General features: G+C 43.8%; 1 long non-coding RNA gene across 1 annotated transcript; it reads left to right on the plus strand.

Moving 5' to 3' along the window:
- Nucleotides 1-1254: 1254 nt before the first annotated feature.
- On the plus strand, nt 1255-4980 carry LOC115833289. Its single transcript, XR_004028726.1, has 3 exons — nt 1255-1420; nt 1765-1852; nt 4261-4980. It is a non-coding gene; the product is annotated as an uncharacterized LOC115833289 (long non-coding RNA).
- The last annotated feature ends 22996 nt before the right edge of the window (nt 4981-27976 follow it).

Consider the following 27976-nt stretch of genomic DNA (forward strand, 5'->3'; position numbering starts at 1 on the left):
TCTAGCTGCTTTATCCAATTTGGCACTCTATGCCTTTTGATTGGGGCATTTAACCTGGTTACATTTAAGGGTAATATTAATATGTGCAAGTTTGATCCTGTCATTATATTGTTAGCTGGTTATTATTGCAGACTTGATTTTGTGGTAGCTTTATAGTGTCAATGGACTGTGTACTTAAGTCTGTTTTTGTGGTGGCTGGTAACGGTCTTTCCTTTCCATATTTAGCACTTCCTTAAGGACCTTTTGTAAGGTAGGTCGGGTGCTAATAAATTGCCTTAGCATTTGTTTGTCTGAAAAGGATTTATTTCTCTGCTTACGAGCTTACTTTGATGGAATATGAAATTCCTGGTTGGAATTTCTTGAGAATGTTGAATATAGGCCCCTAATCTCTTCTGGTTTGTAGGGTTTCTGCTGAGACTTCACTGTTAGCCTGATGGGTTTCCCTTTGTAGGTGACCTGCCCCTTCTCTATAGCTGCCTTTAATATTTTTTCATTTTGACCTTGAAGAATCTATGTGCCTTGGAGATAATTGTCTTGTATAGTATGTTGCAGGGTTCTTTGCATTTCCTGAATTTGAATGTTGGGCTCTCTAGTGAGCTTGGAGAAATTTTTGTGGCTGATATTGTCAAATATGTTTTCCAACTTGCTTGCTTTCTCTCGCTCTCTTTCAGGGATGCCAATGAGTCATGGGTTTTGTCTGTTTATATAATCCCATATTTCTCAGAGGTTTTGTTCATTCTTCTTCATTGTTTTTTGCTTTTGTCTTAGTTATTTTTGAGAACTGGTCTTTGAGCTCTGAGATATTTTCCTCAGCTTCGTAGGTTCTGCTGTTAATACTTGTGATTTTTTTAATGAAATTCTTGAAGTGAGTTTTTCAGCTCTGTCATATCAGTTGTGTTTTTGTTTTTTGTTTTGTTTTTGTTTTTGTTTTTGTTTTGAGACAGAGTTTTGCTGTGTCACCCAAGCTGGAGTGCAGTGGTGAAATCTCGGCTCACTGGAAGCTTCGCCTCCCGGGTTCAAGTGATTCTCCTGCGTCAGCCTCCCAAGGAGCTGGGATTACAGGAACATGCCACCACGCCTGGCTAATTTTTGTACTTTTAGTAGAGACAGAGTTTCACCATGTTGGCCACTCTGGTCTCGAACTCCTGACCTCAAGTGATCTGGCCACCTCGGCCTCTCAAAGTGCTGAGATTACAGGCGTGAGCCACTGTGCCCAGCCTGGTTCTTTGTTACAACAGCATTTCATCTTTTATCTCCTATATAGTTTTATTGTATTCCTTGTATTCCTTGGATTGGGTTTTGACTTTCTCCTGAATGTCAATGATCATTCCTATCCATATTCTGAATTCTATTTTTGTCATTTCAGCCTTTTCAGCCTGGTTAGGAAACATTGCTGGGGAACTAGTGCAGTGATTTGGAGGTAAGTAGACCCTCTGGCTTTTGAGTTGCCAGAGTTCTTGCACTGATTGTTTCTCATGTGTGTGAGCTTGTGTACCCTTAACTGTGGTGTAATTTGAGTGTAGTCAGTTACCTTCATTTCTCGATGTTTTCAGAGGGCTAATGCTTTGTGCAGGGTATTTATTTGTAGCTGAATTATTGTCCTTGGTTTCACAGGGGATATATTAAAGTATTTTTTTGTGTTGAAGTTTGGGCTGTGATCCAGTAGATGGTGCTTAAGCATGCTGGCTGATAGGTAGACTGTTGTTCAGTCACATGACTACTCTGTATTTGCCCAGATTTGCAGCTGTGCTCTCTCTCTCTCAGTGCTCTCAGAGTGTAGGCTCCTTTCCCACTCAAGTGCTGGCTGCAGATCTGGGTTTGGCACTCCTGGACGTCATACTGCAGTCCCGGGGTAAGCTCAACCTTTATGTTCCCTCCACAGCATGGGGGCAAACAGGAACCTTGACAGTGGCAATGGCAGAGGGCCTTTAATTTGTCTCTTGGGGCTGTATCCCAGAGACATGCAGAACCGCTGTCAACCAGAGTGACTGGCCTGGTGTGGGGTGGTTGCATTGTGGGCTCAAGCCTGGGGGCCCATGGGGAACACAGACTGGCCTCTTCTTACAGCAACTGCAGCATGCTGGAGGTGTGAGTAAGGCACTCACGTGTCTGTTTCTTCCACAGTCCAAGGACATCGAGGGCAGTACCTTTGCAGTGGCAGTGTCAGAGGGACTTTCAGTTGTCTCTGGGAGCCCCACCTCACAGAAATGCAGAGAGTCTGCTAATGCAAGTGTTCAGCCAGAGGGTGGGGTGGCTGTGCCATGGGCCTGAGCTGGGGGCCCTTCTCAGTGAAGAGTAAGGGGTCAGGGACTAACACGAAAGGGAGACTGAGTTCCTCTCCATATGGTGACTGTGGCATGCTGGAGACATGATTAATGCCCTCAGGCTCTTTGTTCCTTCCCCAGTCCAAAGACAACAAGGTCAAAACCACTGCAGTGGCAGTGGTAAAGGGGCTGTCTGTTGCCACTGGGAACTCCACCCCAGGGAAACACAGAGCCACTGCCAGTGGGAATGCTCAGTTGGGGGTGGCGTAGCTGCCCTGTAGTCCCAAGCCAGGGGCCTTGCCTGTTGAAGAGTAGGGAGTGAGGCCTCACAGGGAAGACAGACTGGGCTCCTCCCCATATGGCGGCTGTGGTGTGCTGGTGGTGCCAGCAATGCGACCTGGACCTTTGTTCCTTCCCCAGCCCAAAGGCAGTAAGGGCAGTACCACTGCAGCTGCAATGAGAGGGGCTGTGGGTTGTCTGTGTGATTTCCTCCCTAGAGAATGACAGAGCCGCCACTGACTTAAACGTTTGGGCGGGGACAAGGTGGTTGTTCTGGGGGCCCAGGTTGAAAGACCCTGCCCACTGAGGAGTAACAGGGCCAGGGCCCATGTGGAAGAGAGTCTGCCTTCTTATCCAAAAAGCAGCTGCACTGTGCTGGAGGATTGCATTAGTCCTAAGTCTTTTGGCTCCCTCCTGAGCCTGAGGGAAACAGGAGCAGGAGCTGCAGAGCAGCAAAAATGGCAGACCTGCCTGCTACGATTGAGAGCTCTGTCCCAGGGAAGTACAGATCCCCCAGGGGGATCTGCTACTGGCCCAAGAGCCCAGACATGGGTGGGGTGGCTGGAGTCCCAAGTCTGGAGGCCCTACCCAGTAAGAAGTAGTGGGGACAGAGATCTATGTGGAAAAAGTCTGGCCACTTTTCTGTAAGGCAGCTGTGCTGTGTTGGGGGCCTGCATTAGTCCTTAATCACCGTGCCAAGACTGGTGGACCCGTCTGACACCACTGAGAGCTCCATTCCAGGGAAGTACAGGGCTGCTATTGGCCCTAGAGCTCAAGTGAGGCTGGAGTGGCCATGCTAGGGACCCAGCCCAGTGGGCAATATCCAGCAAAGTGCAATGGAGGTGAGGCCTGCAGTCCATCTGCTCCTCAGCCCCATGGATTTAGCCCCTATACTGGAGGCATTCCAGGGGGACTGGCCTCTCTTGTTGCCAGAGCTACAGCCACTGGTGCTGGGGTGCCCAGCAGTCCAAGGGCCCTGGAGCTCCATGTGTGCCTGAGCAGTGGCTCTGCCTAGACTCTATATAGCTCTCCATGTCAGTCTGCAGGCTCTGCTCGGGGAGTCAGGGGGGTCTTTTGAGCACAGGGTTGTGAAGATCTGTAGCAGAAGCTTTAGTGAAATTTCAGACATTAACGACAAAGTTTCCCTGATTTATTTAACTTCTCCTAACTTTCTATAACCTGATATAAAATGGACATTTAATTATAAATTACTTGAGTAAAGGTTAAGATTAATGAAAATACTACTCAAGTAACTTATAATTAAATGCCCATTATCATCATCAGCATCATCATCTAAAGGGGTTATTGAGTAGGCATCCATGGGGTGGTGTGAAATGACCAGCCCCTAAGCCTTGGTGACCCATTATCTACAGAAGATATCAATGGGCACATTAAATGTTTCCCAACCTTCTTTCATTGTCCAAAGGAGCCTTATTAGACGTTTTTCCTCCTTATTAATTGCTTCTTGCCTGAAATGTGAAATTTTAATACCACAGATATAGTGTTAACTGTTTATGTATTTTGGTCCTATGTAGTGCCACAAACCATTTTAATGTCTACTATCTCCCTACCCTTAAAAACCAATTCTCAGCCCACTGGGGGCAATATATCCTCTGTTGAAAATGCATGGAACATTTTAATGAGGACAAAAGCTGGAACCTCATTCCTGCCTTTTACTTGATGTGTGACACTGGAAAACTTCTTTAACCTCTGTCAGCTTGCCCATGGTCATCTGGAAAAGGGAACCACTGAGAACTCATGATGCCTTACTTACAGAACGGTCCTGTGGGGTAAATGAGAAATCCTATACAGAGAAGATGGCACCTAAAGAAATCCTATACAGAGAAGATGGCACCTAGTCTTCAACAAATGTTCATCCTGGCCCACTTTTCTTCTCCTTCCCAGAGAAGTGATGACTGTCATCTAAACCAAACAGCATAACTACCACAGAGACCAGCTGGTAATGGAGTAGGAAGAAGTAGCATATACTTACATTTAGTTTATAAATGAAGCTTTGGGGCTATTTCTGTGATGCAGGATGGCTTTGCCAAGGAATGTAGGAAGAGGGAAAAGATCATCAAACCATTTCTTTAATTCTGTGTCATTTTTGCCCCATTATTTGAGCTTCTATACTGATACTGGAAAAATAGTTTCCTATGGAGTCTCAAATAAAGAGTGCAGATAAAGAGGAGAGAGAAGTCACATGCCCTTGACCCTCATACCATTACCACCTACAGGACTCTGAACCAGGATTTCATCTGCACCAGTGGGTAATTCAAAGTGGGAGGAGTTGTTGAATGTGTATCCATGAGGGCACAATATTACAAACGTGTAAAACTACTAGGTTTTAAATCCTAGAATGTCATGGTGTATAAAATATTGATAATTATTGCTTTGGTTTTGAATTAGGGGAAAATATATCCTCGTATACTTGGAAGTGGCTCCCTCAGTATCTTTTATTCTTGAGCTTCGGGGATATTCTTCATTCTAAATGTGTGTCTCTTTCCTGTGGGTGGGGTAAGGAATGCTTGAGTGTTCCTGACAATGTTTTTGTATAATTGCAGGAGTATTTGATATTTATTACAGTTATAAATACATAAGAAGTGAAATAAACAGCATTACTCTAAAACAAAAGAGAATACCTGCTCTCAAAATATCTTGAGAGTATTTCAAAGAGAATACCTGCTAATGCTTATATCTGTATAACATTCTTTCACAAATTTTCTTATGCAGGTACTTATAAATTTATGCAGAAATGAATACATTTATATACTTATCTACAAAATATAAGATCTCATTCTACATTTAGTTTTATAACCTGCTTGTCTCACTAAAACCATACCTCAAAGGTCATTGATTATGAGTAAATATGAGTCTTTACCATAGAGATAGTAGATACCAATGGCCAATAAAGATAGAGAAACAAATATGGCTACAATATGTTATGTGCCAAGTGCTTTTTGGCTATTGAGTCGTTCAATTCTCACACCCTTACAAGGTTGAAACTGTTGCTGATCTCCATTTTGTAGATGGAAAACTAAGGAGCAGATAGAATAAAAATTTTACCCGAGACTGCACAGTTAGGGAGTGGGACAGCTTGGATTTATGTTCAGCACATCATGCTCCAGAGCCTGGGAAACTGTCAAGGCTCTGTTGTTAGGTGATAGAAGCAACTACACAAGCATGCATATTTTAGGAGCTCATTAAAAGTAATACTTCACAGGTTAATACATTTACACAAAAAACTGGACCTAGTGACAAATAGGTGGACTGCAACCTTGGTAAGATCATGTTCATTGCAATCCTGGGGACAGAAGCCACAGTGCAGGGGGAAGTGAAGAATTTTAACAGGAAATGTAGAAAACTCTTTTTGGTAGTGTAACTTTGAAGGGAAAGAGATGGAGATTCTGGCTGAATGAGGAGATTTTAAAAAATAATCAATTTCTTGAAACTTGAGAAAGTTTTAAAATGAATATACTTAGGGGTTTTGCTAAATGAGAAGATTTTAGCTGTTCTTGCCATGCACAAAAAAATGGGTAACTATGTGGTATTATGAATATGTTTATTTTCTTCGTTATATAGTAACTAATACTTTACTTTCTGTATGTATCTTAGAACATCATGTTGCATATCTTATAGACAATAAATGTATTTTTAAAAGTTAACGTAATGAAGCTATCTCAGATTTAACACTAGAAATTGCTCTTTTTTTTTTTTTTTTTTTTTTTGGCTGGAGTACAGTGGCGCGATCATGGCTCACTGCAGCTTCAACCTCCTGGGGCTCCTGCGATCCTCCCAGCTCAGCTTCTCGAGTAGCTAGGACCACAGGTGCATACCAACACACCCAGTTAATTTTTTTTTTGTTTATTTTTGTAGAGACGGGAGTCTCTTTAGGTTGCCCAGGCTGGTCTCAGACTCCTGGGCCCAAGTGATCCTCCCACCTCGACCTCTTAATGTGCTGGGATTATAGGTGTGAGCCACTTCACCCAGCACATTTCCTTTCTTACGCTCTTATTTTCACTTTAGAGCTCATGAGAGGCCTCTAATCGACTAGTATGAGTTTTGAGCTAAATACATATTTAGTTATTAGTGAGAAAATGGACAATGGGCAATTGTGAGTCAAATAAATGCTAAATTTTTGCCTCTCCAAGAAGGCAGCAGGTGGCTGAAATCCTGGTGTGCTATGGCTGAATAATGCATGATCTGAGGACCCTGTACTGGTTACTGCTGGACACGTTCACAATTTTTCTATAAATATATTAATATACTGAGCAGTCCAGGAGCAGCCATTAGGCAAACACTACTCCTTGCTTCCTTCATGTGACCTATCACTGAGCTCACCAGCTGAGGTCAATTACATTCTTCCCAACCTGGGAACAGAATTTGGGTCTGCTCAGAGGCATGATGTGAAACATGTCTGGGATAAAAGCTTTGTTCTATTGATAGCAAACCTTTCTGGGTTAAGGGGTAGGGGAAGAGCAAGTGAAGGATGCAGATTAATTTCTATTTAGGAATATACCTTTATTGTTTGAAATTTTGTCTTATAAAAATATTCATACAAATTTAAACAAAAAATTACTTGCGAACAGATTGACAAATGTCATGTGCACACATATTTATTAATTTGAAAAAGCATTCACTATGTTAAATTTATGGTGAAATAAAGTTGATTAAACTTTGAGATAACTATGTATGTGTGTGTGTCCTCTGGCTCTATCATCACTCTAAATACACACTCACAAGTGCAGTTTCACCTTGAATTCAGAGATGGGCTGGATTCCAATCTCAGTTTTAGATATCCTACAAAATAGCTGATGCAGAGAGATTGCTACAATCAGGTGAATAATTGCAGAAAACTGCCTGATACCTTGGAGTTAACCTCCAGCCTCCATTCCTCTCGCCCCCTTGCTGAGCCCCCTGTTCTGAAACTCTCAGAGCTTCCATCCTGTCTCTGGCCGCTAGGTGACATCCAACTCTATTCTGCTTTTACTGCTTTAATAAAAATGAGTATATTTTGCAAAGAATAAAAAGTATCTTGCAATGGTTTATATGCTATGATGCCAATTCTGTTTGGAAAATTCACATGTGTATTAAAACAGCTCAATTTGCTGTTGACCTTAAATCTACATCTCACTGGTTTAACTCTTATCTCCTCAGTGTAGGTTGAGGTATCCACACTGTAGAGGGGTCCCTCCTAGTTGTTGTCTTTGGACTGGGGAAGGAACAAAGAGCCTGAGGGCATTAATCATGTCTCCAGCATGCCACAGCCACCACATGGAGAGGAACTCAGTCTCCCTTTCGTGAGTCCCTGACCCCTTACTCCTCACCAAGAAGGGCCCCCAGCTCAGGCCAATGGCCCAGGATCTCCTCCCACTCCCTCACAGGCTCCAGGACACTGTGGACACAGCTGCCCAGATCTGTCAATGGCACCTGATCCTCTGTCAGACAACTCTTGCCTGTCCTATACTGCACTTTGCTTGCTGGGGACTGCTAAAGCACACTAAAGCTGCCTGGTGTTTTGTATGAGTGCCCCAGTTTGTTTTTACTGTCTTACTCTTACTAGTTTTTTTTATTTTTGGAAGAATTAAAATCATTCTGTACATAGGCTCATAAGTCTGAAGGGAGGTATTTTTGTTTTGCTCCTTGCATGCATTTCTTTGTAGAGAATTTGACAATGGTGGTATATTGGTGCCCCTCATGACAGAAGTCCAAACTTCAGTTTGAACGTCACTGAGCAGGAAGGTGGGAGGGATGGGGTTTAACCCAAGCCCACCAGACCGATTTCTGAAAATCTACGTGACAAAAAAGGGTATTCCCAGTGTATAGGGATATTAATGGCTTCCAAACAGAAAGTACAACCTCTTCCTATGTTGAAGGGAAAACTCTATGTAACAAGATTAAAAGAGCACCTGGCCGGGTGCAGTGGCTCACGCCTGTAATCCCAGCACTTTGGGAGGCCAAGGTGGGTGGATCACGAGGTCAGGAGATCGAGACCATCCTGACTAACATGGTGAAACCCCATCTCTACTAAAAATATAAAAAGTTAGCCGGGCATGGTGGCGGGCGCCTGTAGTCCCAGCTACTCGGGAGGCTGAGGCAGGAGAATTGCGTGAACCCGGGAGGCGGAGCTTGCAGTGAGCCGAGATTGCATCACTGCACTCCAGCCTGGGCGATAGAGCGAGACTCCGTCTCAAAAAAAAAAAAAAAAATCACCTTTATTTTTATGCTTTAAGGCCTGTAGATAAATAGCTATAGATCTATACAAGCCAAAATGCATCCAGCCCACTTATGAGCTTTATAACCTGCCTTTGCCCTAATTACGACCATCTTTCCATGGAACTAGTTTTCTATCATAACACTTTAAATTACTTTACAGCAAAATTTTAGTTTTCTTTTTATATCAACTAGATGCTTCATCTTATTGAAGTATATTTGGGGCATCCATATCTTAGTAATGAAAACTTAGTTTATCTCTATTTCAAATTTTGGTATACTTAACCTTGCCCATATATATGAAAATAACTTTGTAAGCATTTCTCTATAAGAGGTTCTTGAAATTATTCTTTCAAATCTGTGTAAAGCTATAAAATTTTATGTTAACACAATATATTCAGAACATATTACTAATGTATATTCCTGACAATACTGTGTGGAAGTGTCTGTTTACCACTCATTAGAAATAATGTGAATCATTGCAAATCTGATAGGCAACAAACCACCTCTTATTGTCTTCATTAAAACTTTTTGTTACTTTCTAGAATTTAATTCTGTGGATGTGACATAATCACATAGTATAAATAATAGGAAATATCAGAACACTCTAAATAACATGGTTAAAATGATAAATTTTATTATGTGAATTTTATCTCACATTCCTCCCCAGTGCATATAGCTATGTGAACTCTGCCCTGAACTGCACCTTTTAGCAGTGTATAGACTCTGAAAAGCCACCCACACAGTGGTTTTTAATATATTCACAATGTTATATAATCATCACCACTATCTTGTACCCATTAAGCAGTCACTCCCCATTCTCCCCTCCCTCAACTCTTAGCAACCATTAATCTGCTTTCTATCTCTATGGATTTGCTTATTTTGGAAATTTCATGTAAATGCAGTCATATTTTATGTGGCCTGGGTAGACTCTTAACCTATACTAAATATGGTGATAACCTTCTTCCATCCTTCTCTTTTCCCCAGGGGATGGTGTTCTCACTGGTATTCAGGCAGTGTAAGCAGTTAGTCACAAAAGCCTTAGGGTCAGGCAGATCTATGTTCAAATCCTGACTGTCGTGGACAATTTACTTCGTCATCTCTGCTGTTGCCATCTCAAAATATTTTAATTTTTTTTCTTTTTTGAGATGGAGTTTCACTCTTGTTGCCTAAGCTGGAGTGCAATGGCATGATCTCGGCTCACCGTAACCTCCGCCTCCCGGGTTCAAGCGATTCTCCTGCCTCAGCCTCCCGAGTAGCTGGGATTACTGGTACGTGCCACCACACCTAGCTTATTTTGTATTTTTAGTAGAGACAGGGTTTCTCCATGTTAGTCAGGCTGGCCTCGAACTCCTGACCTCTTGATCTGCCTGCCTCGGCCTCCCAAAGTGTTGGGATTACAGGCGTGAGCCACCGTGCCCAGCCTATTTAATGTTAATTTTTAAAAAGTAAACTTTTAATTCTAGGACAGTTTTAGTGTTACAGAAAAATATCAAATACAGTACAGGAAGTTCTCATATACCCCTCATCCAGTTTCCTTTATTAGTGATATATTAGTAGGGTACATTTACTACAATTAGTGAAAATTTTCATATATTATGTACTAAATTCAGACTTCCTTCAGTTTATTTGAGACAGGATCTCATTCTGTCACCCAGGCTGGAGTACAGGTGTGTGATCATGACTCACTGAAGCCTCAAGCTCCTGGGCTCAAGCAATCCTCCTGCCTCAACCTCCAGATTTCCTTAGTTTTTATCTAATACCTTTCTTCTGAGATCCCAATCCAGGATCTCACATTGCATACAGTAATTATGACTCCTTAGGCTCTTCTTGGTTGCGAGTTTCTTAGCCTTTTCCTATTTTCAATGACCTTGACAGTTTCAAGGATTATTGGTTAGCTATTTTACAGAATGTCCCTCAACTGGGATTTGTCCATCTCAAATTTTTAAAAAATGTTTACATGCGATAATTGAATATACTTATGTAATTTGTAAGATCAAATCAGTGTACTTGAAATATCACCTTAAATATTTGTCCTTTCTTTATACCAGAAATAAATTATTCTAGCTATTTTAAATAATCCATTATTGTAAACTATAGTCATCAATGGGTACAAACACAAAGTTTAATAGAAGAAAAAGATCTAGTGTTTGATAGATCAGTAGTGTAAATATTGCTTATAATAATCTATTGTCTCAAAATCCTTAATTTTGAACAAGGGGCCCTGTACTTTAATTTTATGCTGGACCCTGAAAATTATGTAGCTGGTCTTGCTTTTGCTTCATGGGGCAGAGGAAAGGCAAGCTGAGCTTGGACTAGCACTTGCAGCAGGCTCTGGCCGGTATGCCTTGGTACTGCCTGCAGGACCTCACTGCTCCGAAGCAGGGGTGCTGGGAGTTATACCCAGGGGCAAGAGGAAACCATAAACATGGAAGAGGACTCAGGGAGGATTCCAGGCAGAGGGAACAGTGTAAGCAAAGGCCCCAAGTCAGGAATGTGATGATGTGGTCAGGAGGCTGCCAGGTCATAGCCTTGCTACTCAAAACAAGTGAAACAAAAAACAAATTGACAAGTGGGACATAGTTAAACTAGAGGGCTTCTGCACAGAAGAATCTAGAGTAAACAAACCACCTACAGAATGGGAGAAAATTGTTGCAAACTATTCATCTGACAAAGCTCTAGTATCCAGAATCTATAAGGAACTTAAAACAATTCAAGAAGAAACATTCCTGTTATAAAAATGGGCAGAGGACATGGGCACTTCTCAGTAGAACCCACACACGCAGCCAACAAATAAAAAATACTTATCATTAATCAAAGAAATGCAATTCAACCACAATGAGATACCATCTCACAACAGTCAGAATGACTATTATCCCCAAAGCCAAAAAACAGATGCTGATGAGACTGTAGAGAAAAGGAATGCTTATACACATTGGTGGGAATGTAAATTAGTTCAGTCACTGTGGAAAGCAATTTGGAAATTGAGCTAAAAACAGAGCTGCCATTGGACCCTACCAAAAAGACATCGGAACATGCATATTCATTGCAGCACCATTCACAATATCAAGCACAAGGACTCAACCTCAATGCCCACCAATGGTGGGCTAAGGAAAATGTGGTACATATACACCATGGAATACTGCACAGCCACAAAAGAGCAAAATCATGTCCTTTGCAGCAAATGGAGTTGGAGGCCATTATCCTAAGCAAATTATTGCAAGAACAGAACAACTAAATACTGCATATTTCCACTCATAAGTGGGAGCTCAACATCGGTTACTCGTGGACAAAGATGGCAACAGTAGACACCAGGAACTACCAGAAGGGGGATGGTGAAAAACTATCCATGGAGTACTATATTCACTACCTGGGTGAGGGGACCATTCATATACCAAACTTCAGCAACACATAATTTATCCATGTAACAAGCCTACACATGTACCCCAGAACCTAAAATAAGCTGGGAAAAAAGCCATTGAGAAAGTAAAGTGGCCTAGTGCAGTCTTAGGAATGTGAAAGATGCAAAAAGTTATCAGGCTCAGAGGCATGAGACTTGACACATCCCTTGTACCTATGCCCAGGGGTAATTTAAAGGCACTGTTTTAGCCTTCCCTGTCTTCAGACTAGCTGATAAATTATCTGAAGTGTTCTTGCAAGTTGTACAATCTGACCTTCATCCATTATCCTCATGTTCCTGGATTTTTTTAATACAAAGAACAATGTATAGTCAATTGGTAACTGATATTATTTTATTGAATCAATGTAGATTCCTGATAAACAACTTAGGAACTGCTCCCTTTTACTTTAAAGAGCTATTTGTAATTGCTTCCAATTGGAGTATATATTCAGGGCAACATGAATCCAAGACTCCTAGACTGCAGTCCTCAACCTTAGCCCAATGAATTATATTAATTTTGCCCTAGTTTCTTCCTATAGGTTGATAGTATGAAAGAGAAGCATGGATTTAGGAGTTTCACAGTGGACTTTCTAGTTCATTTTCTTGGGTACTTTTAGAATTAAGTAACTCACACATAAAGCTGTTATAACTTTTCAGCCTTGAGAGGAGTGTGGCTATATGGCCTGAGTCACACAGCATACAGCTGCCAACTTCTGCTTTTTTCTATAAGTGATTAGGAAAGAAAATGATGTCAAAAATGAGAAACCTCCAGACCTTCGTTAGGTAATGTTAAAGCAATCTTCCTTGGAATGTAGCAAGCTGTAACCAATCAGATTGCTATAATGCATATACTGACCTTTCATGGAAAGTGTTGTAGCCCTTCTTAAATGTCTTTGCCTGTGTAAATGAAAACTTAATTTCTCCCTTTGGAGCACTGACCCCTTTCCTACATGGTCTGTTTTCGAGGTGGCCATCCTCAAGCTTTGTAAACTCTATGCTTACTGTTTTCTGAATCTCACTATTTAAAGTTGACATACTCAGCTGCTATTCACTAGGACCACCAAACCCAGCACAGTCAAAATTATAGTCTAGCACTTCTATGAAGTCTTAACTGATTAGATCTAGTCCTGGCTCTAAAGATGCTGATCACAATTGCTAGCTTCATCCACCAGGAACAAGCCTAGAGAGATTAAGACAACAGACTGGAGAAAGACAAGCAGCTCCAGGCTGTTTTGACCTAGTGTTAGGGTGGTGGCTCTGTTCTGGGGCAGGAGGCATCTTGGCTCAGCTGTGGATGATATGTTAAAGACAAAAGTAGGTTAAGTTCTGCTCCTGCTTCTCCCCTATTATATTGAGACAGGGTTGGTCTCATACCTACAGGTAGTTACACCTCTGGGCCAGGTGTCATCAAGAATAAAATCAGGTCCAAGCAAAAAGCCCTAAGTCAGCTAAGTAAAAACTGGGAGAATTGCTTAGTAATCTCTCGTGTCAAGAAAACCTCCCACCTATGCCACTTTCCCCAGGGCTAGTAAATTACAGCCTAAAACTAGCTTTCTATTGCACCCTCTGCCGTGTAAGCAGAGAGGCCTTGCCCTTTGAAGTCATTTTGTGGGCAGGAGAGTGATTAGCCATCTTCCTGGCACCCAGGCATTCTATTTTAGGGTTCATCATCTCTCCGGTATGAGAGACAAGATTAGCTGGATTTCCTAGGCCGACTAAGAATTCCTAAGCCTAGCTGGGGAAGTTGACTTCACCCACCTTTAAACACAGGGCTTATAACTCAGCTCACACCCCCCATCAGGTAGTAAAAGAGAGCTCACTAAAATACCAATTAGGCTAGAAGCAGGAGGTAAAGAAATAGTCATCATCTATTGCTTGAGAGCACACAGCGGGAGGGACAATGATCAGGATATAAACCCAAGTCATTGGAGCAGGCAGTGGCAAACCCCTTTGGGTCCCCTCCTGTTGTATGGGAGCTCTGTTTTCACTCTATTAAATCTTGCAACTGTACACTCTTCTGATTGGTGTTTGTTCCGTCTTGAGCTGAGCTTTTGCTTGCTGTCCACCACTGCTGAACGCTGCCGTTGCAGACCCACCGTTGACTTTCACCCCTCCAGATCCAGCAGGGCGTCCGCTGTGCTTCTAATTCAGTGAGGCACCCATTGCCGCTTCTGATCTGGCTAGAGGCTTGCCATTGTTCCTGCATGGCTAAGTGCCCAGGGTCGTCCTAATCGAGGTGAACACTAGTCGCTAGGTTCCACGGTTCTCTTCTGTGACCCATGGCTTCTAATAGAAATATAACACTCACTGCATGGCCCATGGTTCCATTCCTTGGAATCCATGAGGCCAAGAACCCCAGGCCAGAGAACAAAAGGCTTGCTGCCATCTTGAGAGCTCTAAGAAAAAGGAACCGCTGGTAACACCTACCCCTAACCTGTGGGGTTGGGGGTCCTTTGAGCACTGGAGGCCTGGCCTTCCCCCAGAGGCATTGTTAGTAGCCAACATCCCCCGGGAAAGTGAGCTCAAGCCAAGATGAGGTTTTAGGAGTACAACTATTTCAGGATAGTTAACTGGATCACAGATTTCAGGAGGAGAAATGTTAAAATAGATAAATCAGAGATTAAAAAGGTATTAGCAACATTAGATTAGGTGTGAACGTCATTAAAATACAGGATACAATGGTTATGAGAGCAGAATTGATCTAAGGAACAAGTTAGCTTACTTAAAAAATCAAGATTGATAAGATCATCTAGAAGGAAAGGGGCAACGCACATCACATGGAAAGAACACTTAAGATGTGGAGAATGGACATGCTATCATCCAAACAATAGGAGTCAGAAAACAATCTGAGGGGGTGAAACATCCGAAGGTTTAGCGATACTAAAGAGTAAAATGACCCACGAAGAGGATAAGTAAGGAAAACTTCATGCCACAGATGAGGGGGGCGCTGACAGTCCTACATTCAAGAGTTGGAGGAAGGAAGACAGTCAAAGGAACAAAAGCAGACAAGAGCAGGGGCCCTCCAGCAGCTGCTGATGACGCCATCAGCGGGGCCCTGCGGCTGCTCAGTCCCTGGGTAGGTGAGACAATGCTCTTTGGAGGAAGCAACATTTGAGAGGCCAGAGCCAGGAGAAACTGCTTTCATTACACAAAGAAAGGTGCCCCTGCCTCTCAAGGGAGCAGCAGGGACAATAGGATCCCAGGGAAGATTAGAGATAGAATCCATCATAGAAATCACAGAAGGGCTTGTCCTAGGCCATGACAGAAACACTGACCCTCTGCAACATCTTCAGGGACAGCAGGGGTTCAGTGGCTCAAGCAGGACAGTCAGGCCCATGAAGTCCCAGCTGTGGGACTGAGGCCAAGGAGAGCCAGGATAGCCCACATTGAGGCGGCTCCATAGCGGTTTGGCGTGGGGGGAAGGTGGGGGACGGGGGAGGCGGGGACGGTGGTGGTGATGGGGTGGTGCACAGGGAACCTTTAAGACTCTGATGCCATTTAGCCAGCTGCTACCACTCAGCTTGGTGCCAGCTTTACTCAAGCCCCTCACAGTAGTGGGGTTTCTTCCACACATGGCTCTCCCACTCTTCTTTCCCCTTAATGCCTGTGCCAGACAGGATCCAGCTTGGCCTCAACCCTCAGTCCAGTCTCTGCCACAGCTTGCAAGTGGGAAGGCACTAACATTCCTCATTTCTGCAGTGAGGACATACATTTCCCACTTGCAGCCTATATTCCTCCTGCCTCCCACCTCACTGCTTATTAATCTGAGGCTTTTCTCCCCTCTCAACATTCAGCTAGTGCTGTTCTCTCCCCTCTTCACAGCAGCCCTCTCCGCCCCTGCTAAACTAAAGGTCTTGAGGCAGAGTGGGGCTTTGTCTTAGGAGGCCCTGCCACAGTAAGTCATTGTGTGGGTTGATGAGTGATGGTTAGGCTATTCCCAACACCTGGGTACTCGATCTTAGGGCTCATCTTCTCCCCACCCCCTGCACTCAAAGTCTTTCAAGAACTGAATTTTGGCCTTTCTCCATAGGCATTGTGGGGACAGTAGCCAACACCACCTGGGAAAACAAGCTCGAGGCAAAATGAGATATCAGGAGTGTACCAAGCTCATATTGTCCACACAGCTACACAGCTACTCTGAACTTTTGCCCAGTAGCTTCTTCCTGTGACACCAAACCAAGCCAGGCTCTCATGCCAAAGCTCAGTCTTCATGATGGATACCAGGAGGTCAGGTGATGCAGAGGCTGTGGAGGGATTTCGTAGCACTTGGCCACTGGCTCTCCAATCAGCTAAGCCACTGCTTAAAGACCCCAATTGTCTTTCCAGAACCCACCCTGCTTAAAGAAAGCTATTAGTTCCAACAGCCAGACCCAAAGTACACGAGCTCAGGCATAGCATTGGCCTCTTTCAGGATCCTGCCTGTGACATTGCCCAGATATGAGGCAGCATCCATGGGTCAGCCATCCCAGAATCAGCTGGAAGGAATGGCCTAGGGGGCCTGATTGTAACTAAGGCCAAGACTTTGCCACTTTCCCAAGCCAACTTCCTAACCATCCAAGGTGTACCCAGCTCAGGAACCCAAACATGCCCAGGCCACCTTAGAGGGTGAGACAACCTCAGGCACCCAGAGTCCAGGGCTGAACAGAGACTGTTCATTTCTGGAGTTCTCTTCCAACCAGACTCTACAGCCAGCATCAGGTTCCTTTCTAGCTCAGACCAGATGCTTCCCAACTGCCAGCTTTCCATCCCCTTCCCGCTTAACACTTCATCAGGTGGGAGCCCTGCACAGCTGTGCCCTAAGGACTTCTCATACCCACAGTCCTTTCTCCCTGAATGGCTGCTTGGCTAAGCACAACATCTGCTTCAACTCCCCTGAGCAGGGATGTCTCAGAACTTCCTCCTTTGGGGGAGGCTGCCATGACCTACACCCTTTCAGAACCTGTGCCCAAGCCAGCAGCCTTTAACCCTGAGGCCTGGATAACCCCACGCGAGGGCAGGCCGATACTTGTATTTCCCACATAGTCCTTATCTCAAGCCCAAGTCAGAAAGGCATTGCCAGTCACCAGGCCAGTTGCCTTCTCCCTGCCCAGAGCAAGCCCATCACCTGGAGAGGGAGCCCCTAAACCCAGTCCCTGCTGTCAGAATACCAGGCCGGGTAGATGGAACCTTCAAGTTGACCTTAGTCCTCATCCGGCATCAGCACACATGTTGGTGGAAACTTCTGGCTCTCCTGGAACCAGGAGTCTCTTCCAGATTCAGCCAGGAATAGCCACCTTCCAAGTCAATTCATTCCTGCTCATCAGCCTCAGCCTAAAAGGCTTACTAGCTTCACTCAGGCACAAGTCACTTCAGCCCTTCTCTGGACGCCTGTGATGACAGACACTAGGCTTCTACACCCCTCCGTCCAGCCAAGGCATTGCATGAAGGGTTTTATAGGGCCCTGATCCTCCTCCTTCTTCTAAATTAGCTGTTCTAAAGACTTTAGCATGCATTAGAATCACCTTGGTGGCTTGTTAAAACAAGGTTGCTAAGCCCCATCCCCAGAGTTCTTGTTTCAATAGGTCTGAGCTAGAACTGAAGAATTTGCATTTCAAAGATGTTCCCAGATGGTACCAATGTTGAGTCTGCTGCCTACACATTGAGAACCGCTGTTATAAAGTCACCAGAAATGTAAAGGGCCAGTGCCTCCCCATCTTAATGAAAGCACAGACAGAGCTGGTTTTATGAGAATAGCTCTAATACATTGGGGTTGATTCCTTGGAATTGGATGAGAGTAGTCTGCCTTGGTTTTGAAGTCTCTGTGGTCCCTAGGGCTTCAGTAAACCCCAGGGGACACTGCTATCTCTTGGGAATTGGAATGCAGTACTGAGTGCTTGATATTTCTGCTTCCTTGATCAGTGTCCTGGTGGGTTGGGAGAAGGAAGGCAGAAGAATGTGTGTGAATATGTAGAGTACATCCTGGAAACAATAGGAGCTAAATTCTCGGCACATCTCTGCCACCAACTCCCTCAGGTATACTGGTAAGTCACTTGCACTCATTGATTCTTGTCTTGTTCAAAGTGCTGAAACTGGACCACATTTATCACGGGTTAGCCAACATTTATTAAGTGTTATTTGTGTGCCAAGCATTGTGCTTAGTGCTGGAAGATAGAGATAAAAGATACAGGCCTTTGCCCTGGAGGAGTTTGCAGCCTGGTAGTAGAATGAAAGGAAACCAATTATCAGGATCCGCACAGGAAGTGAATGCTTTAGTAAGCAATGGGAAGCCTATTCTATTGCTCTCTGCAGTTCTTTTCAGCCCTAGACGTAAAAGAGAAGAAAAAGCAGCCAGAGGAGAAGACTGACTCAGCCATTTTGGGGCAAATAGTCTCCCCAGCTCTGGGAAACAAGCACACTAGCTTTCAGAGGGAAGGGATTATATTTAAATTAGATATGAAATCAAGCTCTTAAACTTCTCTCCGCCCATTTTCTGCCTCATTCTAAGGCAGACTGTGAGCATACAAGAGCCCAATCTGTTTTTATTGTTTATGCTGATTTATAGTTTACAAAGTGTCATATAGGCTAAGATGCTGATGTTCCATCCCAGAACAATTTAAGCAGAATCTTTGGTGCAAGACCCAGGCATCAGAAGTTTCTCTGTATAGAATCTGTGGTTGGTTGGAGAATCATTGATCTAGATTAGCTGAAAAAAAGATTTCCAAAAGCCCAGTGGAAGAAGCACAGCTCTAGCAGGGTTCTGGGAACAGTAAAGCCCACAATGTGACTACTGAAGAGGGAGGAGTAGTGAGAAAGAGGGTGGGAAGATGGCCTGAGCCAGTTTCACAAAGGGCCTTGCTTAAAAACTGGCATTAGGTGTTTTTCATGGTTAATGGGGAACCATTGAAGGTCTCTGAGGAGGGACATGATGTGATCAAAGCTGAATATCAGCCACAGCAGTCTCTGCTTCCTCCTTCCTCTTCTTCAACTCCTAGATTTTATTTCCAACATATGACAAAAAGGAAAGGGCTTGAGCTTTGGAACCCATTCTGTTAGAGAATGCAGCTTTAGGGTGGATACTGGCGGAGAGAGAAGAGGGGAGGAGCACCCAAACTAAGAGATTAGAAGAGAGACAACTGTCAGAGCTGAATCCTGCACCTTCACAGCTATTGACAATTCCCTTTGTGGCCTTGGGTAAGTCGGTTAGCATCTCTGAACCCAAGTGTTCAAACATGGCTCCTCCTGCCTGCCCAGGAATACATAGACAATATTATAGAAGCATGCCTTGAAAAGGTGAAAGCTGGACCCAGAAGCAAGGTGTATTTATAACAGTATCCCTTACTGAGCCCAGCTGAGCAGGCAGGGCTGAAGGACTAGAGAATTAGATGATTGGAAGAACATTTGAACAAGATCATTTCCTGTTAAGTCCCAAATCTGGGTGAAAGGATAAGGGTGGGTGAAGTAAGCACATTTAATTTTCATGATCCCAAGCTCAAATGTGAGAAGATGGTAGCAGGGGTGATGTGGAATAGAAAATGGATGAAACATTTATAAGAGCCAGGTTAATATTGCAGGAGGGGCCAGACCACAAATGTGGAGAAGGGAGGCAAGACCCTTCTCAGACTTGGTTTATCTGGAAAGATGCAGTTGCACACGTGGTTTAAGGGGAACTGCCTGAGGACTGCAGGAGGGGGATGGGAGGTTGGAGTAGAGGATTATGATGAGGAGTTTCCTTTTCCAAATTCACATCCCAGTTTTGCTGGGACACACGGTGTTATCTCTCTGGGCTTCCATCTACTAATAACACCTGGACACACGGTGTTATCTCTCTGGGCTTCCATCTACTAATTCACCTGCTGCCCCTAATTAGGCTAGAACTGGATTCTTGCTTGGGTCGTTAATATTGCTCTGATCAAATTGGTGGTGTAAAAGTGATAATATGAGCCTAAAATGAGTGGTTAAAAATAAAAGATTAATTTAAATAGCAAATATACTTCAAAGTGGTTTCCTTGCTTCCCAGTACCACCTCAGTCTCAGGCCCTGAGCCTCTGGCCTGCCCCACCCTCAGTCTGTAAGGCCCTTCCCCAGGTGCTCACCCTCAGGGCAGCCTGGTTGCTGGTCCTGTCTGGCCTGCCTGATTCTGGTTCCTGGCTTGGGACAAGTTCCCATTGGAGCCCTAGCTCTGGAGACTGGCAGTCCCTAGGTGAGATTCTTGTTCCCAGGATGAGCTCACTGGTGACTACAGAGCCATGGAGTGAGTCAGCAGCCCCACCAGAGGGTAAGGCTGTAAGGCCTCAGTCTCCCCTTCCAACCCTCCTATCCTCCATTTCACTCTACTATATCTACATCCTCAATTCTGCTGTGAGTTTGGGAACCACAGCCTCGACTTAGCTTGCTTTTTCCTTTTCTATTTTAAATCTGTTTTTTAAACCAGTATGTCACACCAACAATCTGCAGTAGTAGCATACAGTGCAGGTCACCTTATTTTAACAACTTCAGTGCTAACTAAGATACCAGGGAAATGAAATTATAACCGGGCCTCTTGAGATTTCAATACCCCAGCACTTTTAGTGACCGAATGAAATAATGAAAATTCTTATTACACACTTGCCTGCTTGCACATGTTAATTGCTTACTTTTTGCCCAATATCCCTTTTTCCCACAATATAATTATAAACTGCTGATACACTATTTCTTTTTCAAGCAGGAAGAGAGAACTTCAGGGTCACGAAAAATTTTGCAGAAAAAATGAATGCCTTTAAGGACACTGTGAGCAGCTGCTGACACTCAGAAATCTGGTTGCTCAAGGTGTTATCTGAGACTGAAGGAACACAGACTTTTTCCCTGGGTTCCCTGAGATTCCCCCTCCCTTATTCTCTAGCTGCATAAAAACTCCCTGTTTCATCTCCTTGTTAAGACGAATTTGAGAGATTTACTCTCCTGCCTTCTTACTTTGGCCAAATCCAATAACCGTTTCTCTGTCTCCAAGCACTGGTATCTCAGTGTTTGGCCTCAGCTGCACATCAGGTACACGAGCCTGAATTTGGGGTTCTACAACAAAGTGGTGATTAAAAACTTTGACTTCTCCTTTCATTTTTTTTTTTTACACAATTGCTCGAGTGCATTAACCAAGAAGACACAAAAGACCAAACTGCAAAGCAGTAAGACAAGGCATTCATTGGAGTCTTAGGAACTGCAACTCGGAAGACACAGATTCAGCTAAAGGCCGAATTGTGTTCCGAAGAGAAGGAGTGTATGGATTTTTTTTTCTTTTTTGAGAGAGGGTTGCACTCGGTCACCCAGGCTGGAGTGCATGCTGTGATCATGGCTCACTGCAGCCTTGACCTCCTGGGCCCAAGTGATCCTCCCACCTCAGCCTCCCGAGTAGCTGGTACTACAGGTGTGTGCCACCACATCTGGCTAGTTTTTATTTTTGTTTTTTGGTTGTTGTTGTTGTCGTTGTTTTCTTTTTTGGAGAGATGGGTTTTCACCATGTTACCCAGACTGGTCTTAAACTCCTGGGCTCAAGTAACCCGCCCACTTCAGCCTCCCAAAGTGCGGGGATTACAGGCATGAGCCACTGTGCTCACCGAGATTTTTAGAAGGAAATTAAGGGTGATTGCACATGTTGTTTTAAAAGAATTATCATTGGTGGAGGTGTCTGGCTTAGTAATGAGTCCACAGTTCCTTGGTTGTCGCTGCAGGAGTTGCAGTTGCAGTGCTGGTGAAATTCAGCAGTTTACCAGGATGTTGTGGTCTTGGCAGTTTGGCACAGTTGGAAGGTTTGAGACAAGTTCCTGTAATTTTGCAAGGTTTCAAGTCATGTAAGTAGTTCCTGTTAGAATAATTTCCTGACTCCATTTCAGAGCTCTGAACCAGAGTAATGCCATTTTGTATATCACATTTCACAGGTACCTAATAGGAGCGAGGCAATTCCATGATGCCATCTGCCTGAATTTGTTGCTGAGAAGCAGTTGCTGTTAGTTGAGGTAGGCCTTGCACAGTCTGATAGGCCCTGGTAGGCTTTGCCCAGATGGTAGCTTATCCCTGTGTTCAAGGAAGAAACTTGTCTCTTGATCCACTCTCATTCAAGGCTGTTCTGAATGTTGCTGGTCCCAAAGCATCCTTTTGTGCTGGTAGCTCTAGTACTTGAGGTGACAGGTAAAACTCACCATGTATGAGGCCAGCTTTGGCATCCCTGTTTGGCCCTAAGGGGCTATTCTTAGGAGCTGTCCTCCTTCAAATAATCCTTCAGTATGGTAGTAATACTGTTTCTCGTAAGTCTAATATAGTGGCTATGACAAGAATTTGCATACCTTGCTGTCAATACTCATCTATATGCTTTCTCTATTTCCCAGCCCCTGTGCCTGATGGGTCATGTGATTAGTTCTCCCCAATATGCTGTGAATAGAAGTAATGTCACTTCTGGCTCAAGGAAGTAGGGTGACTGTGCCTTCCCCATGCTCTTCCTATGCAAAAGTGACCCTAGAGGCTATATAATCTAGATAATATAGCTAAAGATAAAATATTCCTAGGCCTATACTAGGAATAAAGCCTTACACAAATCACTTTACCCTCTTAAGACTTAAGAAGTAAACCTTTGTTATGTTGCCTAGCTCTAAGTCTTTGTCACAACAGCTTTACTTAGTGTTACTTGGACTCATGCTTGTCCCCATGGACTAAGCAATTTTCTCCCTACCAATCTCATTGCTACCCAACTCCTTGCCTCAGCCATGACAAAGAATCATTACTGATTCTATGGCAAACTCAGTTGTCCCTCAGAGCTATGACTCTGGGACCCAGGCTGTGCTCAGGGGTTGAATGCCCTAGTGAGTCATCTGTTTCCTATATAGAGTCCCTCCCTTCCATGGTGGCTCTGTGATGCTTGGTTTCTCTCTGTTTGGCTTTACCTGTGTTGGGCCCCAAAGGACCTGTCATATTTACCTTTCTCTATTTTACCTCTAGTTCTGGTGAAATGCCATGTAGTTTTACTCTCCTGGGGTTTCCCTTCTAGTTCTTTTTTTTTTTTTTTTTTTAAGATGGCGGAGTCTCGCTCTGTTTCCAGGCTGGAGTGCAGTGGTGCAATCTTGGCTCACTGCAACCTCCGCCTTCTGGGTTCCAGCGATTCTCCTGCCTCAGCCTCCTGAGTAGCTGGGATTACAGGCACGCACCACCACGCCCAACTAATTTTTGTATTTTTATTAGAGACAGGGTTTCACCATGTTGGCCAGGATGGTCTCTATCTGACCTCGTGATCTGCCTGCCTCAGCCTCCCAAAGTGCTGGGATTACAGGCGTGAGCCACCGCACCTGGCCCCTTCTAAGTTCCTTTAGGCCACATCTAGGAAGAGAATATGGACTTCATCTGCTTTGGTATGAACTGAAGACACAACACCACTGGTTTTCCAAAGGATTCTTAAGCTAGTGAGCAAGCTCTGCATTTATCATCTAACATAATGATTATCTGCTTAATGCCAAAGTAGACCTGGGACTAGAATTTTTAAAGGAAAATACTTGACTCTTCTGTCACCAGAATGTTTTATAGAAAAACACGTTGTTTACCAACACTACACATTTAGTGTTGCTGCTTCTGGCCTTCATTCAGCATGCAGATTTGGCAGTTACATAGACTTTGGGGCATATTCAGCTAGAAGGTCAAACAGATCTTTTGCCCATTTGAGTTGATGTGTTGGCCTTATTACAGGTGAAGACCCTTGTAAGTTTCTCCTGACTTGCCACTGGGCTCACTTCTGCTCAGGATATCATTCTCTCCCCATGGCCTGCCTAGGAGCTGGCTGAGGGTCTTCCTGTTCTATGGAGAATTACTAGAACTCCACTGAGTGGCTGAGGCTGGATAATGAGGCAGATAGACCACCTACTGCCTAGGGGGGGTACTAAGGGGCAGGCATTCAGTATCCAGGACCATTCTATGGCCCAGGGCAGAGAAGCTTCTAAGATAACAAGAAGCTGTGGTGGGGCTCCTAGGATTGTTGCCTGGGGGTCTTGCTTATCAGGAGGGTCCAGTAGCCTCATGTGTGAATATGTGGTATATAGGGGGTCAAGATTGCCCCATGCTGTGTCCTTGCCTCATTCCTCTGATACTGAAAACAGAGCCCTGCTCCAGTGGCATCTTTCCTGTGGTCTGCCCAAATAGCTTTTCTCTCACTCTTTTCCTTTGAGTCTCTGTTATTTACCCAAGGTGGGGACGGCAGGAAGGGACACATAGCAGGTAGCATCTGGACACCCTTCCTTATACCCTAGCTTGCTGTTCTGCTGTGTGTATACAAGTGGAGCTGTTTATAGGGACTATTGTTCTGGTCCCCTGACCTGCTCTGTCCTTTCTTAGGTGAAATTTCTTGACATTCCTTAATTCTGGGTTATTTGACTAGTGTTACAGCCAGCAACATGGAAGGTGTTTACCAGTGTCCTTCTCTGCATGTTTTTCTAGGTCCTTTTCTTCTAGTTACTACTTTCCCTAATACTGGCAAAATGCTTATTCTACTTAGCATCTAATCTCTCCTGTCTGTTCACTTGTCAGTGTTTATCAAAAATCGTTCTTGACAATCCTTGAATAGGCTCTGGAAGTCTAAGGACTGAATTAACATTGGACTATCAATGTGTGGGGCTGCTTTCTCATCTAGCAATATTTCAGCATGTTGTCTAGCATCTGTCCTAGATGGGACAAGTGTGGGTGAGAACCTACGTTACTGTCATGGTTTGATGCTAACTTCCCTCTTTGTTTTTTGAATTATTCAACATCCTGAGAACTTCATTCTCTTGGCTAGAGTATGAAGCCGTGTACCTTCCCTGCAATAGAGGCAGCTGCATAGTTGTAGTAGGTAAGGATTAATCTTGGTTCAAGAAATATCCCTAACCAGGAGTCAAACCAGCCTTTTCCCTGGGATCTAGTCTGTTCTGCCCTGAACAGCTATGCCTTCCCCATGCTCTTGCTTCTGATGGGGATAGGTTGGGGTATAATGGTGACTTGGGAAAACAAGCTGAGTTGACAGAATGCCAGAATTCCCTGTCAGTCTCTGAGGATGGATGGCTCAGTCAACCAGGTAGAATATATAGACATGTTCTAACAGTTTACATGTGGCCATGCTAGTGGTGCCATCTGGGCAAGATCTGTTGCTGAACACCAGAAATTCAGCCTAGGTCTGGTTGCTCACAGCACAGAAAAGCCACTCACTAAGACAATGAGTATTGCCAGGGAAGAAAAGTTTTATTGCTGGTGATGTCTCCCGAGAGATGGGAGACAAGTCTTAAATCTATTCCCTTTACCAACTAAAGTTATGGGTTCATATAGAGGTGGGAGAACAGGAATTAGGGAGGTGGATTATGGAAGAAGAGTTGGTCAACGGGCAGCAGGTGATCAGATAAGAAGTCTGGTGCCTCACTGTCTGGATACAGTGATCTAGAAAGTTTTAGCTCTCTGATGCTACCTGGGAGCCCTAACAGTAGGTTTTCTGAGAAAGGAACTCAGATTATACAAATGTAAGTTGCTCAAATTTTAAGACCAGGAAGGTCAATTTCTATGTTCATTCAAAAAAACTATAAAAATCAGCTCTATGAGTAAAGTAGGCCAGTTTCCATTCCCTTTCTATTTATCTAGTCTTCAATCATGGGGAATCTAGTCACTGATCTTTCTAGCTGCTTCATTCTAAGGGGCATCGTGGGATAATGAAGAATGGAAACATATCTGTAACTGGAAGTACTCACAAGTACCTGGCTAGTTTCTGGCTTGTTGGAACTAGAGTGATTAATAATGTAGAACATGGAGAAGATCCCCTAGGGAGTTTAAGAACAATCCTAAGCCTATCCAAAAGTCAACTGTGGGATAAATTGACTGGTAAAGCAAGAGTTTGTGAAATATGAGTGAATGAGTTACCTTCCCATCTAGAAGCAGGAAAGATCTAGAGAACAATAACCTGAAAAGTGCGTATTCCCTTCATGATTTCTTGTCTAGAGTCTTTGACAGGGCTTTGAATATTAAGGCTGTCAGAGGTTTATAAGACCATGGCTGTTTTCCCTGGAGGGATCCCAGAGGGACTGGTTTTCTCAAATATGATAAATATACAGCTTAACGCTGGCCAAATTAATAGATGAGTAGGTAGTCAGCAGCACCTCAAGGATCAATCCGTTGTGGTTGCAACTCGTCTTCAGCCTGGAATTAGCAGGTTTTCAGCAGGGCTTGCTCCTTCAGTGTCAGAGTAGACAGGCATGTCAGTAGGGAACTAATCTGTCAGAAACAAACTCAGACTAATTGGTTTTTGTTTTGTATGTGATTTAGCTTTTGTTGGGAACAAAGTCCTCAGATGGGGAGTCTGCAGGTCAGAGAAATGGTCGCCTATATAACATTTCAAAGGTGCTAAGAGCCAACCCACCTCTAGGGGCTACCGATACTCTCAGCAGGGCAAGGGGTAAGACCTTTTCCCAGGTAAGATTTGTCTCCTGGGAAGCTTTAGAAAGAGACTTCCTTAATGTCCTACATATTCTTTCAGCCATCCCAGAAGTTTGAGGTCACCAAGATAAATGCAGTTTCCAATCAGTACTCAGTGACCACAATACTTTCTGGGCTACTCGGGCTATAAAAACAGCTCCATTGTCACTTTGGAGAGTGGGTAAGAGTCCTAAATCAAGGAATATGCTTCATTAGAGCCTTTACAACATCAGTAGCTTTCTCAGTCTTGGTGGGGCAAGCCTCAACCCAACCTATAAAGGTACTGACAAAAACCAGCATCAAATATCCGGGGACTGAGGGCATTATAGTGAAATCTAATTGCCAGTATTCCCTAGGATGAGTTACTTTCCATTGATTTCCTTGTTTAAAGGGAAATTTTGTGCCTTCCTGGGGCTATGGGTTATTTTTTTCAAGCAGATAGGACAACTTTGGACTACAGTTTGTATTGTTCATTGCAAGTTAGGCCCAAAGGTAACGCTGTATCCAGCATAGAGTAGCTTCCCACTATGATGGGTGCTTTGGATTTGTTCATGAATTGGTCTAGTTAAAGTTTCTGGAAGGATAACTTCTTCCTTCATTATTTGTAAGCCATTTATGATCAACAAGCTTAGAAAATCCTCCTTGCTCAGCTCTTTTAAGATAAGACTCTGAATATCCTGGGTAATAGGTATCTAAACAGAGTAGGAACAAGAGCCAGTCTAAATAGTGAGCCCCTGACCGCCTTTTTCACCTCTAGGTCAGTCTTCATATTTATTTATGCAACATGGGTGTCCAGTGTCTTTGACGGTGAATAACTGCTGCTACTTTGGGCATTTTTACTGTCTCCAGTAATTCAAGAATTTGAGGACCATGCTTTATTATTAGAATTGAAAAGGCCTACTTTCCTTCCAAATTACCCAGTGAGCATGGGATATTAGGAAAACATACTTAGAGTCAATATAAATGTTGACTTTCCTTCCCTTAACCGAATGTATAGCTCTGGTTAAAGCAATGAGCTCAGCCTTTTGGGCGGATGTCCGGGGGCAGAGCCTGTGCTTCATCTACGTGCTGGGTAGTAACTATGGCATGTCTGGCCCTTCTGACTTCTTGTTCCATGAAACTGCTCCCATCAGTGAAGCAATCTTTGGATTTTGTCAATGGCAAATCTGAGGTCTGGTCTGCTGGAATAAACCTGATCAATTATTTTAATGCAGTCATGACGAGGAGGCTGGAGATTCCCTGGTAGCCAGGTGACAGGATTCAGACTAGAAACAGCCTTAAGACTTATATTTAGGTTTTCTAGAAGCCTGGCTTTGTACTTTCCCAGTTGGCCAACCAATTAACCAATAGCCTCCTTTCTGCTCAAGCAAAGATAACGTATAATGCATAGTATACACTGTCA

The sequence above is a fragment of the Nomascus leucogenys genome, chromosome X, assembly GCF_006542625.1.
Source record: "Nomascus leucogenys isolate Asia chromosome X, Asia_NLE_v1, whole genome shotgun sequence".
NCBI lineage: Eukaryota > Metazoa > Chordata > Mammalia > Primates > Hylobatidae > Nomascus > Nomascus leucogenys.